At 40.8% G+C, this 14,917-nt stretch overlaps 1 protein-coding gene across 4 annotated transcripts in view; it reads right to left on the bottom strand.

Annotated features, from left to right (window-relative positions):
* Positions 1–14,917, bottom strand: part of ZFYVE9 (zinc finger FYVE-type containing 9) — a 187,414-nt gene that overhangs the window by 47,582 nt on the left and 124,915 nt on the right. The window lies entirely within an intron of this gene.

The raw sequence follows: 14,917 nt of genomic DNA, 5'->3' as shown, positions 1-14,917 counted from the left end.
CTAAGCACTTTCTAATTCAAACGCTTTTGTGAAGGAAACAGTAAATAATATAGTAGCCTTCATTAAGTAGACATTTTCTTCCCTTTAGAACTACAAAAGAACTTCCTGACAAGAGCTGTTCAATAATGAACAGCACATGTTCACTAGACAAGTACAAGCTTCCTTTGATACCTCTGAAAGCACTAAAACCAAATAAAGCTATCTGTATAAGATGTTAATGCTTACTTTTCCCTAAAGGAGTTTGTTCAGTTATGGGTCTTTGAATCCTTGAGTAAAGTGGGAAGAAATGCTGATAGGATCAACAAGTGATGGGACTATTTCCCCTATTAAACTTAGAGAAGCTTTATGGCTGAAAGCCGTGTTCCCCTAAACCAGAAGTTCTCAACCTGTGGGTCGCAACCCCTTTGTAGCAATGAAAATACATCTCAGCATTAGGAAGGTTGAGAACCACTGCCCTACACATTATCACCTATATTTTACATTCATGAAATTGAATTCCATTTATGAATTTAGGGGTAATAATCTTGCCCCAGGATTAACCAACTCTGGCTACACAATTAAACTGCTGGGGCAGAGCTATAAAAACAGTCCCCATATCAACCCCGCAGTATAGTATTTTGAAAAAAATTACCGATTTTGGAGTTACAGAGATATGGGTTTGAATATTAGTTTGATCACTAACTATTATGAGATTCTGGCAAGTCACTTAAATTTGCGAGTCTCAACATCCATGGAAAAGGGGGAAATTATATTAAATTCTAGACCTCTTGTGAAGATAAATGATAGAGTATTTATAAAATGCCTAACACGGGCGGCACCTGTGGCTCAAAGGAGTAGGGCCCCGGCCCCACATACCGGAGGAGGCGGGTTCAAACCTGGCCTTGGCCAAAAAAAAAGGAAAAGATAAAATGCCTAACACGGCTCGGTGCCTGTAGATTGAGCGGCTAGGGTACCAGCCACATACACAGGAGCTGGCGGGTTCAAATCCAGCTCAGGCCTGCCAAACAACAATGATGACAACTACAACCAAAAAAAAAAAAAAAAAGCTAGGCATTGTGGTGGGCACCTGTAGTCCCAGCTACATGGGAGGCTAAGGCAAGAGAATCACTTAAGCCCAAGTGTTGGAGGTTGCTGTGAGCTGTGACACCACAGCACACTACCGAGAGCAATGGCTTGAGACTCTATCTAAAAAAAAAAAAAGCCTAACACATCAGCAACATAATATATTCTCAAAAAATTATATAACTATTATTTTTCTTTTTTTGAGACAGAGTCTCACTATGCCACCCTCAGTAGAGGGCTGTTGCATCATAGCTCACAGAAACCTCAAACTCTTGGGTTTAAGAGATTCTTTTGCCTCAGCCTCCCAGGTAGCTGGGACTATAGGTGCCTCCCCCACAATGCCCGGCTATTTTTGTTGTTATAGTTGTCATTGTTTGGAGGCCTGGGCCAGGTTCAAACCCACCGCCCTGGTGTATGTGGCTGGCACCCCAGCAGTTGAGCTACAGGCACCAAGCCATAACGTTTTTTTTTTTCTTTTTTGAGACAGAGCCTCAAGCTGTCACCCTGGGTAGAGTGCCGTTGCATCACAGCTCACACCAACCTCCAACTCTTAGGCTTAAGCGATTCTCTTGCCTCAGCCCCCCAAGTAGCTGGGACTACCCAGCTATTTTTTCGTTGCAGCGTTGTTGTTTGGCGGGCCTGGGTTAGATTCGAACCCGCCAGCTCAAGTGTATGTGACTGGCACCTTAGCCACTTGAGCCACAGGTGCCAAGCTCATAACTATTATTTTTCTAAGGCAAATATATATGTAACATTCAGCCAAATGTTACAGGATTTTTTATTTTTATTTTTTTTTTTGCTTTACTAAAGATTTTAGGCAGGGGTATCATGAAATGTATGCATGTACCTATTTTTGCTAATCAGCTTTCATTAGTGTTTGTGTATTTAATGTGTGGCCCAAGACAACTCCTCTAATGTGTGCCAGAGAAGAAAAAATGTTGAACACTCCTAATTAGAGAAAGATTTTCTTTTTTTTGAGAGTATGTCTCACTTTGTTGTCCTCAGTAGAATTCCATGGCACCATATCTCACAGTAACCTCAAACTCTTGGGTTAAAGTGATCCTCTTGACTCAGCCTCCCAAGTAGCTGGGATTACAGGCGCCCACCAGACCCAGCTATATATTCTTTCTTTTAGAGATGATATCTCACTCTTGCTCAGGCTGGTCTCAAATTCCTGAACCCAGACAATCCATCCACCTCAGCCTCCCAGAGTGCTAGGATTATAGGCATGAGCCACTGAGCCCAGCCTTAGAGTAAGATTTGTATAAATTCTAATCTTCTTTATTTATTTATTTATTTTGCAGTTTTGGGCCAGGGCTGGGTTTGAACCCGCCACCTCTGGCATATGGGACCAGCGCCCTACTCCTTTGAACCACAGGTGCCGCCCATAAATTCTTTTTTTTTTTTTTGTAGAGACAGAGTCTCACTTTATGGCCCTCGGTAGAGTGCCATGGCATCACACAGCTCACAGCAACCTCCAACTCCTGGGCTTAAGCGATTCTCTTGCCTCAGCCTCCCGAGCAGCTGGGACTACAGGCGCCCGCCACAACGCCCGGCTAACCGCCCATAAATTCTAATCTTCTCTGGCAGCCAGCGCAGAACTGGACAGGGTGACAGATCCTTTGGGAGACCAGATCCCCAAATTTATCCTTGTCACTTCACCAACCCCTGAGTCCTGAATTCCAGAATACAGTAAGAGACCCTCCATTTAAAATTCAATAAACAGGCTGGACTCTGTGACTCGTGTCTATATCCCATCACTTGGGAGGTCAAGGTGGGTGGATTGCTTGAGCTCACAAGTTTGAGGCCAATCTGAGCCAGAACGAGACCCTGTCTCTAAAGATAGCTGGGTGTTGTGGCAGGCACCTATAGTCCCAGCTACATGGGAGGCTGAGGCAAGAGGATCACTTGAATCCAAGAGTTTGAAATTGCTGTGAGCTATGACGCCACCGCACTCTACTGAGGGTGACAAAGTGAGACTCTGTCTCGAAAAAAAAAAAAATTCAATGAACAGTTTATCAAAGAAGGAAAGTCATCTGTTTGCCTAAATTTGGGGAAGAAGGGGGAAAATAGGAGATAAAAGATATAGAATGTTTTTTTCATTCCACATAGAGGGTACATTCCTTTTAAGCTCTAGTGACAGCATACTGTGGTTTGAATGTGACCCCCAAAAACCTGCGCTGGAAACTTAATTGCCTATGCAACAGTGTTGTAAAGTAGGGCCTAATCAGAGGTGGCTGGATTAGGGTACTACGCAGGGACTGGGTCTGTTACAAGACCAGGTCAGCCTCTCTTGCCTTCTCTTTCTTGCTGTTTGTTTCCCTTCTGCCCTCAGATGATGTACCCAAAAAAAGCCCTCACCAGATGCCAGCCCCTCAATCCTGGACTTCCTGGCTACTAGAATGGTGAGAAATAAATTTCTGTTCATTATAAATTATCTAATCTGTGGTATTCTGTTACAGCAGCACAAATGGACTAATACATAGCAATATGTTTGTATTTCACAAAGAATGTCCTTGTGAATACAGCTAAGAGGTGAAAAATATGTTGCTTTGGTACTTAAGGAATCCATTATTCTTTTGAAATTTCCCTATTAGAGCCTACAATCTATTACTGATTAGTTTCCACAGATATTGATTTGCTTTCTGTCTCTACCATCTAGCACTGTCCTTATCCTAATCACACTCAGATTCTCTCTCTCTTTTTTTTTTTAGGTTACATTGTTTTCATTTCTTTTTTTTTTTTTTTGTAGAGACAGAGTCTCACTTTATGGCCCTCGGTAGAGTGCCGTGGCCTCACACAGCTCACAGCAACCTCCAACTCCTGGGCCTAAGCGATTCTCTTGCCTCAGCCTCCCGAGTAGCAGGGACTACAGGCGCCCGCCACAACGCCCGGCTATTTTTTTTTTTTTTTGGTTGCAGTTTGGCCGGGGCTGGGTTTGAACCCGCCACCCTCGGCATATGGGGCCAGCGCCTTACTGACTGAGCCACAGGCGCCGCCCCCATTGTTTTCATTTCTAAGGTCAAGTGCAAATTGTAGTTGAGCCCCTTCACCCAGGGGGCGTGCTGAACACCCACACATTGTGCACAGTAGGTGAGATCCACCAATCACCCTCCCTCCTGCCCTCTTCCCCTCTCCCTTGCTAGATCATACTTGTGTTTTTTCTTTCTGTAGGTGTGTAGTTGACTATATACTGGTTTCATATTCATATTGACTATATTGGATACTTCCTCCCCCCACCTCCAATGTTGACATACTTTACTAAGGTGTTTCAACTCCATCCAGATAAACACAAAGGATGTAAAGTCTCCAACTTTTCTTATGGCTGACTGGTACCCCATGGTATACATATACCACAGTTCATTAATCCATTCATGGTTGATGGGCACTTGGATTGCTTTCACATCTTGACAATTGTGATCTGAGCTGCAATAAACATTCTGGAGCCAATGTCCTTATGATAAAATGATATTTTTCTTCTGGGTAGATACCAAGAATGGGACTGCAGGATTAAATGGAAGGCTGACTTCTAGTTCTGTGAAAATTATCCATACTTCTTTCCTTTTTTTTTTTGAGAAAGGGTCTCACTATGTCGTCCCCAGTAGAGTGTCGTGGCATCATAGTTCAGAGCAACCTCAAACTCTTGGGCTTAAGAATTCTCTCGCCTCAGCCTCCCAGATAGCTGGGACTACAGGTGCCTGCCACAACAGCCAGCTATTTGTTGGTGTTGTTGTCATTGTTTTTTAGCAGGTCCAGACAGGGTTCGAACCCGCCAGCCCGGGTGTATATGGCCGGTATCCTAACTACTGAGCTACAGGCGCAGAGCCTATCCATACTTCTTTCCATAGAGGTTATATTAGTTCACACTCAGATTATTCACTATGTCTCTTCTCATTATAAAATACATCTTTATCCTTTAAGCACATATTTCTTTAAAAAAAAAATGCAAATCTCCATGAGTCTTAACAAGAACTAACCAATGACGGGTATTTTAGTTTATGTCATTTACAATCTTAGCTATAAACAAACAATAACAACATTTTACAGGTATAGATATCAGCAAAAATAAAACATTGTGTATAAGAATTTGACCAAGAAGAGAAAGGCTTTCATTGAAAGATTTAATGTGGGGTTCTTGAACTCATAAAGTTTGATATATGCTAATTTACACAGTTACTTCTCTGTCAGAACACACAATACAATGAATCAACTGAACAAATTATGTGGGTCATTATAAAATGTTTTGAGATACACAAAAATCAAGAAATGTAAAATCCTGGCTCAGCAGCTAGGGCGCCAGTCACATACACTGGAGCTAGCGGGTTCGAACTCGGCCAAGGCCAGCTAAAACAACAATGACAACTACAATAAAAAAATAGCCAGGTGTTGTGGCAGGTACCTGTAGTCCCAGCTACTTGGGAGGCTGAGGCAAGAGGATTGCTTGAGCCCAGGAGTTTGAGGTTGCTGTGAGCTCTGACGCTACAGCACTCTACCAAGGGCACGACATAATAAGACTCTATCTCAAAAAAAAGGCAATGTAAAATCTGAGCAGATGAAACAAATGAAGCCCTCCCAGCAACACCAATAACCCAAGCAAGTTAAAACTTGCACAGAAAGGACACTGTTGATTATATTTCTTGGAAGTGAAATAATAGACCACAATACAGATATCTTAAAACTTTCACAGTGACCCATACATAAACACACCCAAATCCACTGAAGAATTCTTATAAACTACCTACAGAAGATGTCAAGTGCTTTATCAATAGTTTACAAAACAGGAGATACCAGAGATTCTTAAGTGATAGGGAGAAGGCAGCCACCTGCAAGCCAAAAAACAATCCTCAGGAGAAAACAACCCCACCAACAACTTGATCTCAGACTTTCAGCTTCCACAACTAGGCAGAGACTAGAGTGAAGTTTCTATAAACCGAGAATTGCCAGAAGCCAAAACAGAGGAGCATATCTTCCCTCAGAGTCTCCAGAACAGCCACCTGCCAACACCTTGATTTGACACCTTGGCCACCAAAACCATAAGCCTAGCCATAGCTATCACCTGGACAAGTTCCTCTTGGAGCCTGCTGGACAAGGCCATCGTGGAACTCCCATTGGCCTCTGCATGGTTTGGGGCTTCCTAATTATTCGACTGTAGTTGTCCCAGAAGAAGGACATACCCTGGGAGGCTCTTAGTCAAGCAAGGGAGACAGACTGACAAACAGAAAAGGTCATGGAAGATGGGTCATTTTAACCCACAGTTAAAGAAGAACAAAGGGAAGAAGGAAAAGAGAAGAAAAGGAGGAGAAGGAAATAAAGAAGAAACCACACATGAGGAGAAATCAGCAAAAAAAAAAAAAAAACCTCTGGCAAAATAAAGAACCAGAAGAGATCAACTTCCCAAAGGGATCACAATGGAGCTACTACAGAAGATTCCAACTACAAAGAAATTGTGGAAATGGAATTCAGATTATAGATAGCAAATACAATGAAGGGAATTTAAAGCAAAGTGCAAAACCAGCAAAAAGAAATCCAAGAAATTAACGACAAAGTCTCCAAGGATCTGGACAAAATTATATAACTGAACTTAAAAAATTGAAGGAAGCATTCAGGGGGTTCAAAACATGGCATAAAGTTTTAATAACAGATTAATCCAGGGAGAAGAAAAAAATCTCAGTGCTTGAAGAGAAGGCTCTAACACTAGCCCAGTCATTTAAAGCAGAAAAGAACAGCGTAGAAGCAGAGCAGTTTCTTAGAGAGTTACCTTACTATACAAAGCATGCAAACACACGAATTATAGGTATCTCTGAAAAAGAAAGAGAGAGTCCCCAAAGCCTAGAAGCACTAGTTGATATTATAGCTGAAAATTCCCAAGCATTGCCAAAGATTCAGACATATACCTACTATATCAGTATTGAACACCAGGATGACTCGATTAAAACAAAGGTTCTCCTAGACATGTTATAAAGAGAAAATTCTATAAGCAGCCAGGTATAAGCAGTAGCTGACCTACAAGGCCAAATCCATCAGGGGAATAGCTGGCTTCTCAGCAGAAACTTTATAAACCAGGACAGAGTGGGCTCATACCTTTACTCTGCTCAAGTAAAACAACTGTCAGCCTAGGATTCTGTATCCTGAAAAACTAGGTTTCATATTTTATGTAGAAATGAAATCTTTTATGACAAGCAAATACTGAAGAAATCTGCCACAACAAGAACTACCTGCAGGAGGTACTTAAACATGTATATAAACAGACCAGCACAGTGGTCCCCAGCAAAATAAAGATACCAGGACACCAAAGGACAAAAAGCCTACCTACTACAATGGCCTGTGTGATAAAACAAGGCAACAGAATCCCACATAACAAGATGAACAGAACTCCACCCTATCTATCAATCCTCTCAATAAATGTGAATGGCTTGAATTCTCCACTGAAGAGACAGGTTGTCTGACTGGATAAAATATATATAAACCAAGTATACGTTGAAGAAACACAGACTGGCTGACTGGATAAAAATATATATAAACCAAGTATATGCTGTCTTCAAGAAACATATCTAATCCCCAAGGACTAATCATGACTTAGGGTAAAGGGCTGGAAAACAAAATTTCAGACAAATGGAAACCCAAAGAAAGCACAGCGGACAATTCTTATTGCAGATACAATTGATTTTAAAGCAACAAAAGTAAAGAAGGCCAAAGTGACACTATATACTGATTAAGGAAACAAGACATTTCAATTCTAAATATTTTTGGACCAAACTCCTAAGGTTTTCCAAATACTTCCGATTTTTTTTTTTTAATTTTTAGTAGAGACAGGGTCTCACACTTGCTCAGGCTAGTCTTGAACTCCTAAGGACAAGGATTCCTCCGGCCTTGGCTTTCCAAGAGTGCTGTGCTTACAAGCATGAGCCACTGTGCCCAGCCTGCTCCAGGTTTATAAAGCAAACCCTACATGGTCTGAACAACATGATAAAGAACAACACCGTAACAGCCAGGGACTTCAACACCCCATTGACAAAACTGGACAGATCCTCTAAGCAGAAACTAAACAAATGATAGACTTAAATACAACTCTAGAACAAATGGGCTTAACAGACACATACAGAACATTTCATTTCAATACTATTGAATATACATTCTTCTCTTCAGCTCATGGATCAGATCCCAAGATTGATCACATCCTAGGTCATAAATCAAACCTCAACAAATTAAAAAAAATAGAAATTACACCTTGTATCTTTACAGACTACAGTGGAATTAAAGTAGAACCTAATTCCAACAGAAACACTAATCACCACACAAAGTCATAGAAACTAAACAACATTTTGCTGGGTCAAGGAGGAGATAAAGAAAGAAATTATTACATTCTTTGAAGAAAATGACAATTAAGGCCACAAGCTATCAAAACTCGTGGGATACTGCAAAAGCAGTCCTAAGAGGGAAACTCATAGCTTTAAATGCCCATATCCAGAAGTCAGAAAGTGTGCAAATCAATAACGTGAACAACTGTCCCGAGGAATTGAAAAAGAATGAGCAATCCAATCCCAAACCAGTGATAGAAAAGAAATAACCAAAATCAGATCAGAACTAAATGAAATCAAGAACAAAAGAACCATTTAGAAGATTAACAAAAGGTTGGTTCTCTGAAAAGATAAATAAAATTGATAATTACAGATTAACCAGAAACAGGAAAAAAATCCCTAATAAGCTCAATCAGAAATGAAAAAGGGGGGGCGGCGCCTGTGGCTCAGTCGGTAAAGCACCGGACCCATATACCGAGGGTGGCGGGTTCAAACCCAGCCCCAGCTGAACTGCAACCAAAAAATAGCCGGGCGTTGTGGCGGGCGCCTGTAGTCCCAGCTGCTCGAGAGGCTGAGGCAAGAGAATCGCTTAAGCCCAGGAGTTGGAGGTTGCTGTGAGCTGTGTGATGCCATGGCACTCTACCGAGGGCGATAAAGTGAGACTCTGTCTCTACAAAAAAAAAGAAATGAAAAAGGGGAAATAACAATACCACAGAAATATAAAATATCATCACTGAATACTTTGAAAATTTCTATGCCCAGAAATTTGAAAACTTGAAGGAAATGTATAAAATCCTGGAATCACACTACCTCCCTAGACTCAACAAGAAACAAATAAAACTCCTGAACAGATTAATATCAAGCACTGAAATTGAAAGACTATGCTTCTAACAAAAAAAAAAGATGCAGACCAGATGTTTTCACAACAGAATTCCACCAAACCTTCAAAGAAGAACTTATAACTATATTGCAGAATCTATTCCAAAACATTAAGAAGGAAGAAGCCCTCCCCAACTCCTTCTATAAAGTAAATAGCACCCTGATACCAAAACCAGGAAAGGACACAACAAGGAAAAGCTACAGACCAATATCACTAATGGTTTATTCATGCAAAAATGTTCAAAAAAATATTGGCAAACAGAATTCAGCTGCAAATCAAAAAAAACAATTCATCACAACCTGGTGGGCTTCATCCCAGGGATGCAAGACTGGCTCAACATATGCAAATCTATGAACATAATTCACCACATAAACAGAGGTTAAAAACAAAGACCACAGGATCCTCTCAACAGAGGCAGAAAAAACATTTGAGAAAATTCAGTATCCTTTTTTGATAACAAGACTTAAGAAAACTGATAAAGGGGCGGCGCCTGTGGCTCAGTCGGTGGGGCGCCGGCCCCATATGCCGAGGGTGGCGGGTTCGGCCCGGCCCGGCCCCGGCTGAACTGCAACCAAAAAAAAAAAAAATGGCTGGGCGTTGTGGCGGGTGCCTGTAGTCCCAGCTACTAAGCAAAAAAAGAAAAAAAAAAAAAAAAAAGAAAACTGATAGAAGCCATCTACAACAAACCCACAGTCAATATCATGTTGAACAGAGAAAAGCTGAAAGCATTCCTGCTTAGAACTAGAACCAGACAAAGATGTCCACTATTGCTACTCCTATTCAACATAGTGCTAGAAGTTCTAGACAATGCAATCAGACAAGAGAAGGATATCAAGCATATCCAAATGGGGACAGAGGAGGTCAAACTACCACTCTTTGCTGATGATATGATCTTGTACTTAGAAAACCCCAATGACTCAACCATGAGACTCCTGCAATTGGTAAGGAAAGACAGCAAAGTCTCAGGTTATAAAAATCAATGCACACAAATAAGTAGCCTTCATATACACCAACAACAGTCAAGCTGAGAATCAAATCAAAGTCACAATATCCTTCATAGTAGCATCAAAGAAAATGAAATAACTTGGAACATATTTAACAAAGGATGTGAAGTATCTCTATAAAAGAACTGAGAACTATGAACTGCTGAGAAAAGAAACTGCAGGTGTTAATAGATGGAAGAACATACCATATTTGTTCCTTGGAAGAATCAACCTTTATTAAAATGTCTATATCACCTAAAGCAATCCACAGATTTAAGCAATCTCCATCAAAATACAAACATCATACTTTAAAGATCTTGAAAAAATATGTTTTGTATGGAACAAGAGAAAAATGCTGAATGAGCAACATAATTCTAAATAAGAACAAATCTGGAGGTATCACATTACCAGACTTCAGACTATACTACAAGTCAGTAGTGATCAAAACAGCATGATTCTGGCATAAAAACAGAGGCATAGATCTATGGAACAAAACAGAGAATCTAAAGATGATACCAGTCTCATACTGTCATCTGATCTTTGACAAAGCAAACACTGTGGAAAAAAAATCCTATTTAACAAATGGTGCTGGAAGAACTGGTTAGCCACATGTAAAAGACTGAAAAATTAACTCATGATGGATAAACAATTTAAATACAAGACTGGGTGCTGTGGCTCACACCTGTAATCCTAGCACTCTGGGAGGCCGAGGCAGGTGGATTGCCTGAACTCACTGGTTGGAGACCAACCTGAGCCACAGCAAGACCTCGTCTCTAAAAATAGCTGGGCACTGTGGCAGGTGCCTGTAGTCCCAGTTATGTGGGAAGCTGAAGCAAGAGAATTGTAGAGCCCAAGAGTCTGAAGTTGCTGTGATCTATGACACCATAGCACTCTACGGACAGCAACACAATGAGACTCTGTCTTAAAAAAAAAAAAAAAAGATTTAAACCTGAGATATATAACTGTAAAAATCCCTAGAAGAAAATGTCAGGAAAATGCTTAATCTTCTTAGTCCAAGGAAAGTATTTACGAAGAAGATCCCACTGGCAATTGCAGCAACAACAGAAATATACAAATGGGACCTGATAAAGTTTTTTCGTTTGTTTTTTTGAGATAGAGTCTCAAGCTGTTGCCCTGGGTAGAGTGCCGAGGCATCATAGCCCATAGCAACCTCAAACTCTTGGGCTCAAGCAATCCTCTTGCATCAGATTTTCTATTTTTAGTAGAGACGGGGTCTCGCTTTTGCTCAGGCTGGTCACAAATTTGTGAGCTTAAGCAATCCACTTGCCAACCCTCCCAGAGTGCTAGGATTACAGGCCTGAACCACTCTCCCCACCCCACCCCTCACCGGACCTGATTGAGTTAAAAAACTTCTGTACAGCTAAGGACCCAACCAACAAAGCAAAAAGACAACCTACAGAAAGGAAGAAGGTATTTGAATGGTAAGAATCCAAAAAGGGCCAATAATCAAAATCTACGAAGAACTCAAGTGTATCAAGAAAAGATCAAATGATCCCATTAAAAACTAGGCAAGGGACACGAACACAAACTTTTCTCATGAGGACAGATGAATAGCCAACAAACATGAAATGCTCATCATCCCCAATCATCAGAGTAATACAAAATCAAAATCACTTTGAGATATCACCTAACCCCCGTGAGAATGGCCACGTCACAAGGTCGCAAGACAACAGTAGCTGGCATGGGAGTAGAGAGAAGGGAACACTCATGTACGGCTGGTGGGATTGAAAACTGGTACAGACTCTGTGGAAAGAAGTATGGAGATTACTCAAAGAACTAAAAGTAGACCTTCCATTTGATCCTGCAATCCCATTACTAGGTATCTACCCAAATGAGACGAAAACATTTTATTATAAGGACATTTGCACTTGAATGTTTATAGCAGCATAATTCTCAATTGCAAAGATGTAGAAACAACCCAGTGCCCTTCAGCACATAAGTGAATCAATAAAACTGTGGTATATGTATACCATGGAATACTATTCAGCCATAAAAAATACGGTGATTTTGAGCAGCGCCTGTGGCTCAACGGAGTAGGGCGCTGGCCCCATATGCCACAGGTGGTGGGTTCAAACCCAGCCCCAGCCAAAAACAAACAAACAAAAAAACAATGGTGATTTTGTATCTTTTGTAACAATCTGGATGAATAGGGAGAGCATTCTTCTAAGCAAGTATCAAAAAAATGGAAAAACAAGCATCATATGTACTCAGTACTAAATTAGAACCAGCAGATTAACAACTATATGCTCACATGAGAGAAAAACTCAATTAAATTCAAGTGTGGGCAGGGGGAGGCATTGGGTAAATTCCCACCCAACAGGTACATGGCACAGGTATATTGTACATTTCCTGGGTGAATGGCACAATGATAACCTGTACTTTAACCTTACAAAAACAAACTTTGTAACCTAATCATATGTGCCCCCATATTAAGAAATGCAAAATAAGTAGCTGAGCATTGTAACGGTTGCCTGTGGTCCCAGCTGCTTAAGAGGCTGAGGCAAGAGAATCGCCTAAGCCCAAGAGCTAGAGGTTGCTATGAGCTATGACTGCACAGCACTCTACAGAGGGCAACAAAGTGAGACTCTGTCTCTAAAAAAAAAAAAAAAAATGCAAAAAAAAATTTACAAAGCAATTTTATGTGACCATTTATCAAAACATTCATAATTAATTGAAAAAATAAAATAAAAACATGAAGCATATGGTAACATTCTGTAAAGTAGAAAAAAATGAAAGAAAATTATTGATAACAGTGAGAATACCAGTGAAGTTCCTCTTTTCCCTGGAAACACTGGTTAGAAAATATTTCTCTTTCGTCTTTTAGAGATTAAAAAAGTAACTTTCTCCAGAAACACCAAAAATTATAACGCCTGGCTATTTTTTGATAGTAGTTGTCGTTTGGCAGCCCTGGGCTGGATTTGAACCCACTAGCTCCATTGTATTTAGTGGCTGGCACCCTAGCCACTGAGCTACAGGTGCCAACCCTAGCTTGTTTTTTTTATAAACTTTCTATCAATCATTTATGTATATTCTTTGAAACACTACTTTTTTAAAAATTACTTTAGTCTTTTATTTGTTGGTAGACATGGATCATTTGATGTCAATTTCTACCACACTTGGCATTTTATGCAGTAAAGGCTTATGGTTTTTTGTTTTGTGGGGTTTTTTTTTTTTTGCAGTTTTTGCCCAGGGCTGGGTTTGAACCTGCCACCTCCGGCATATGGGGCTGGCGCCCTATTCCTTTGAGCCACAGGCACCACCCGGCCTTATGGTTGTTGATGGGTAAATATACAAGGTAATGAAAAGCTACACAGACAGTGATTCTTACGTGAAACACTACTTTTTAAGATCTGTTTACCCCTCCCTCCCAAGTTACCTTCAAAATACTTGTGGAAGTAGAGAATGGACAAGAGATTTATAGTCTATAACTATCTAAATTTTTTTCCCCAAAACTTTTTTTTTTTTTTTTTTTTTGGCCGGGGCTGGGCTTGAACCCGCCACCTCCGGCATATGGGACCGCCGCCCTACACGTTGAGCCACAGGCGCCGCCCCCCAAAACTTAATAGTGAGTATACAATTACCTTCTTAGACTGAGATAAACTTTGACATTAAAAAAGTAAAGCTTGGGCGGCACCTATGGCTCAAAGGAGTAGGGCGCCGGACCCACATGCCGGTGTGGTGGGTTCAAACCCAGCCCTGACCAAAAACTGCAAAGAAAAAAAAAAAAAAAAAAAGTAAAGCTTGGCCAGGCTCAGAGGCTCATACCTTTCATCCCACTACCCTGGGAGGCTGAGATAGGAGGATCGCTCAAGGCTAGGACTTCCAGACTAGCCTGGGAAACATAACAAGATCCACCTCCACAAAGAATATGAAGTAGCCAAGTGTAGCAAGCACCTGTAGTCCCAGCTAGTCAGAAGGCCAAAGCAAAGGATTACTTGAATTCAGGAGTTTGAGGTTGCAGTGAGCTATAACTGCAACACTGTATTCTGGTCTGGGTGACAGAGAGAAACTCCCTCAAAAAAAAAAAAAAGCTCAAATCCAATTTTATTTGAGGCCTATTATTTTATTAGCAACATTCTAAAGTTATAAATACAAATAAAATTCAAAGAAGATAAATACAATTAATAATACACAAATAGTGCAAATAATTATATAGTACCTTATAAATTTATATTGTCTTTTCTTAAATCCATCTAAGACTGAAACTTAAAATCAATCCTGAGTTCATCTGAGTTAATCCAGGTGTCCACAGGTTAAAAATACAAGATAAAGAAGACTTTTTTTTTTTTTGAGACAAAGTCTCACTATGTCTTTTTTGTTGTTGTTGGGAGTCTCACTATGTCACCCTTGGTAGAGTGCCATGGCATTAAAGCTCACAGCGACCTCAAACTCTTGGGCTTAAGCAATTCTCTTGCCTCACCCTCCCAAGTAGCTGGGACTACAGGCGCCCACCACAACACCCGGCTATTTGGGGGAAGGGCGAGGGGGGTGGTTGTAATTGTCATTGTTGTTTGGCAAGCCTGGGCTGGATTCGAACCTGTCAGCTCCTGTGTATGTAGCTGGCACACTAGACACTAAGCTATAGGCGCCGAGCCAAAGAAGACATTAGAATGAAAGAAAGTGACAAAAAGATATAATAAAAAAAAATGATCTGGGCAGTGCCTGTGGCTCAG

This window comes from Nycticebus coucang, chromosome 22 (genome assembly GCF_027406575.1).
Source record: "Nycticebus coucang isolate mNycCou1 chromosome 22, mNycCou1.pri, whole genome shotgun sequence".
Classification (NCBI taxonomy): domain Eukaryota; kingdom Metazoa; phylum Chordata; class Mammalia; order Primates; family Lorisidae; genus Nycticebus; species Nycticebus coucang.
This window is presented reverse-complemented; position numbering and strand designations above follow the sequence as displayed.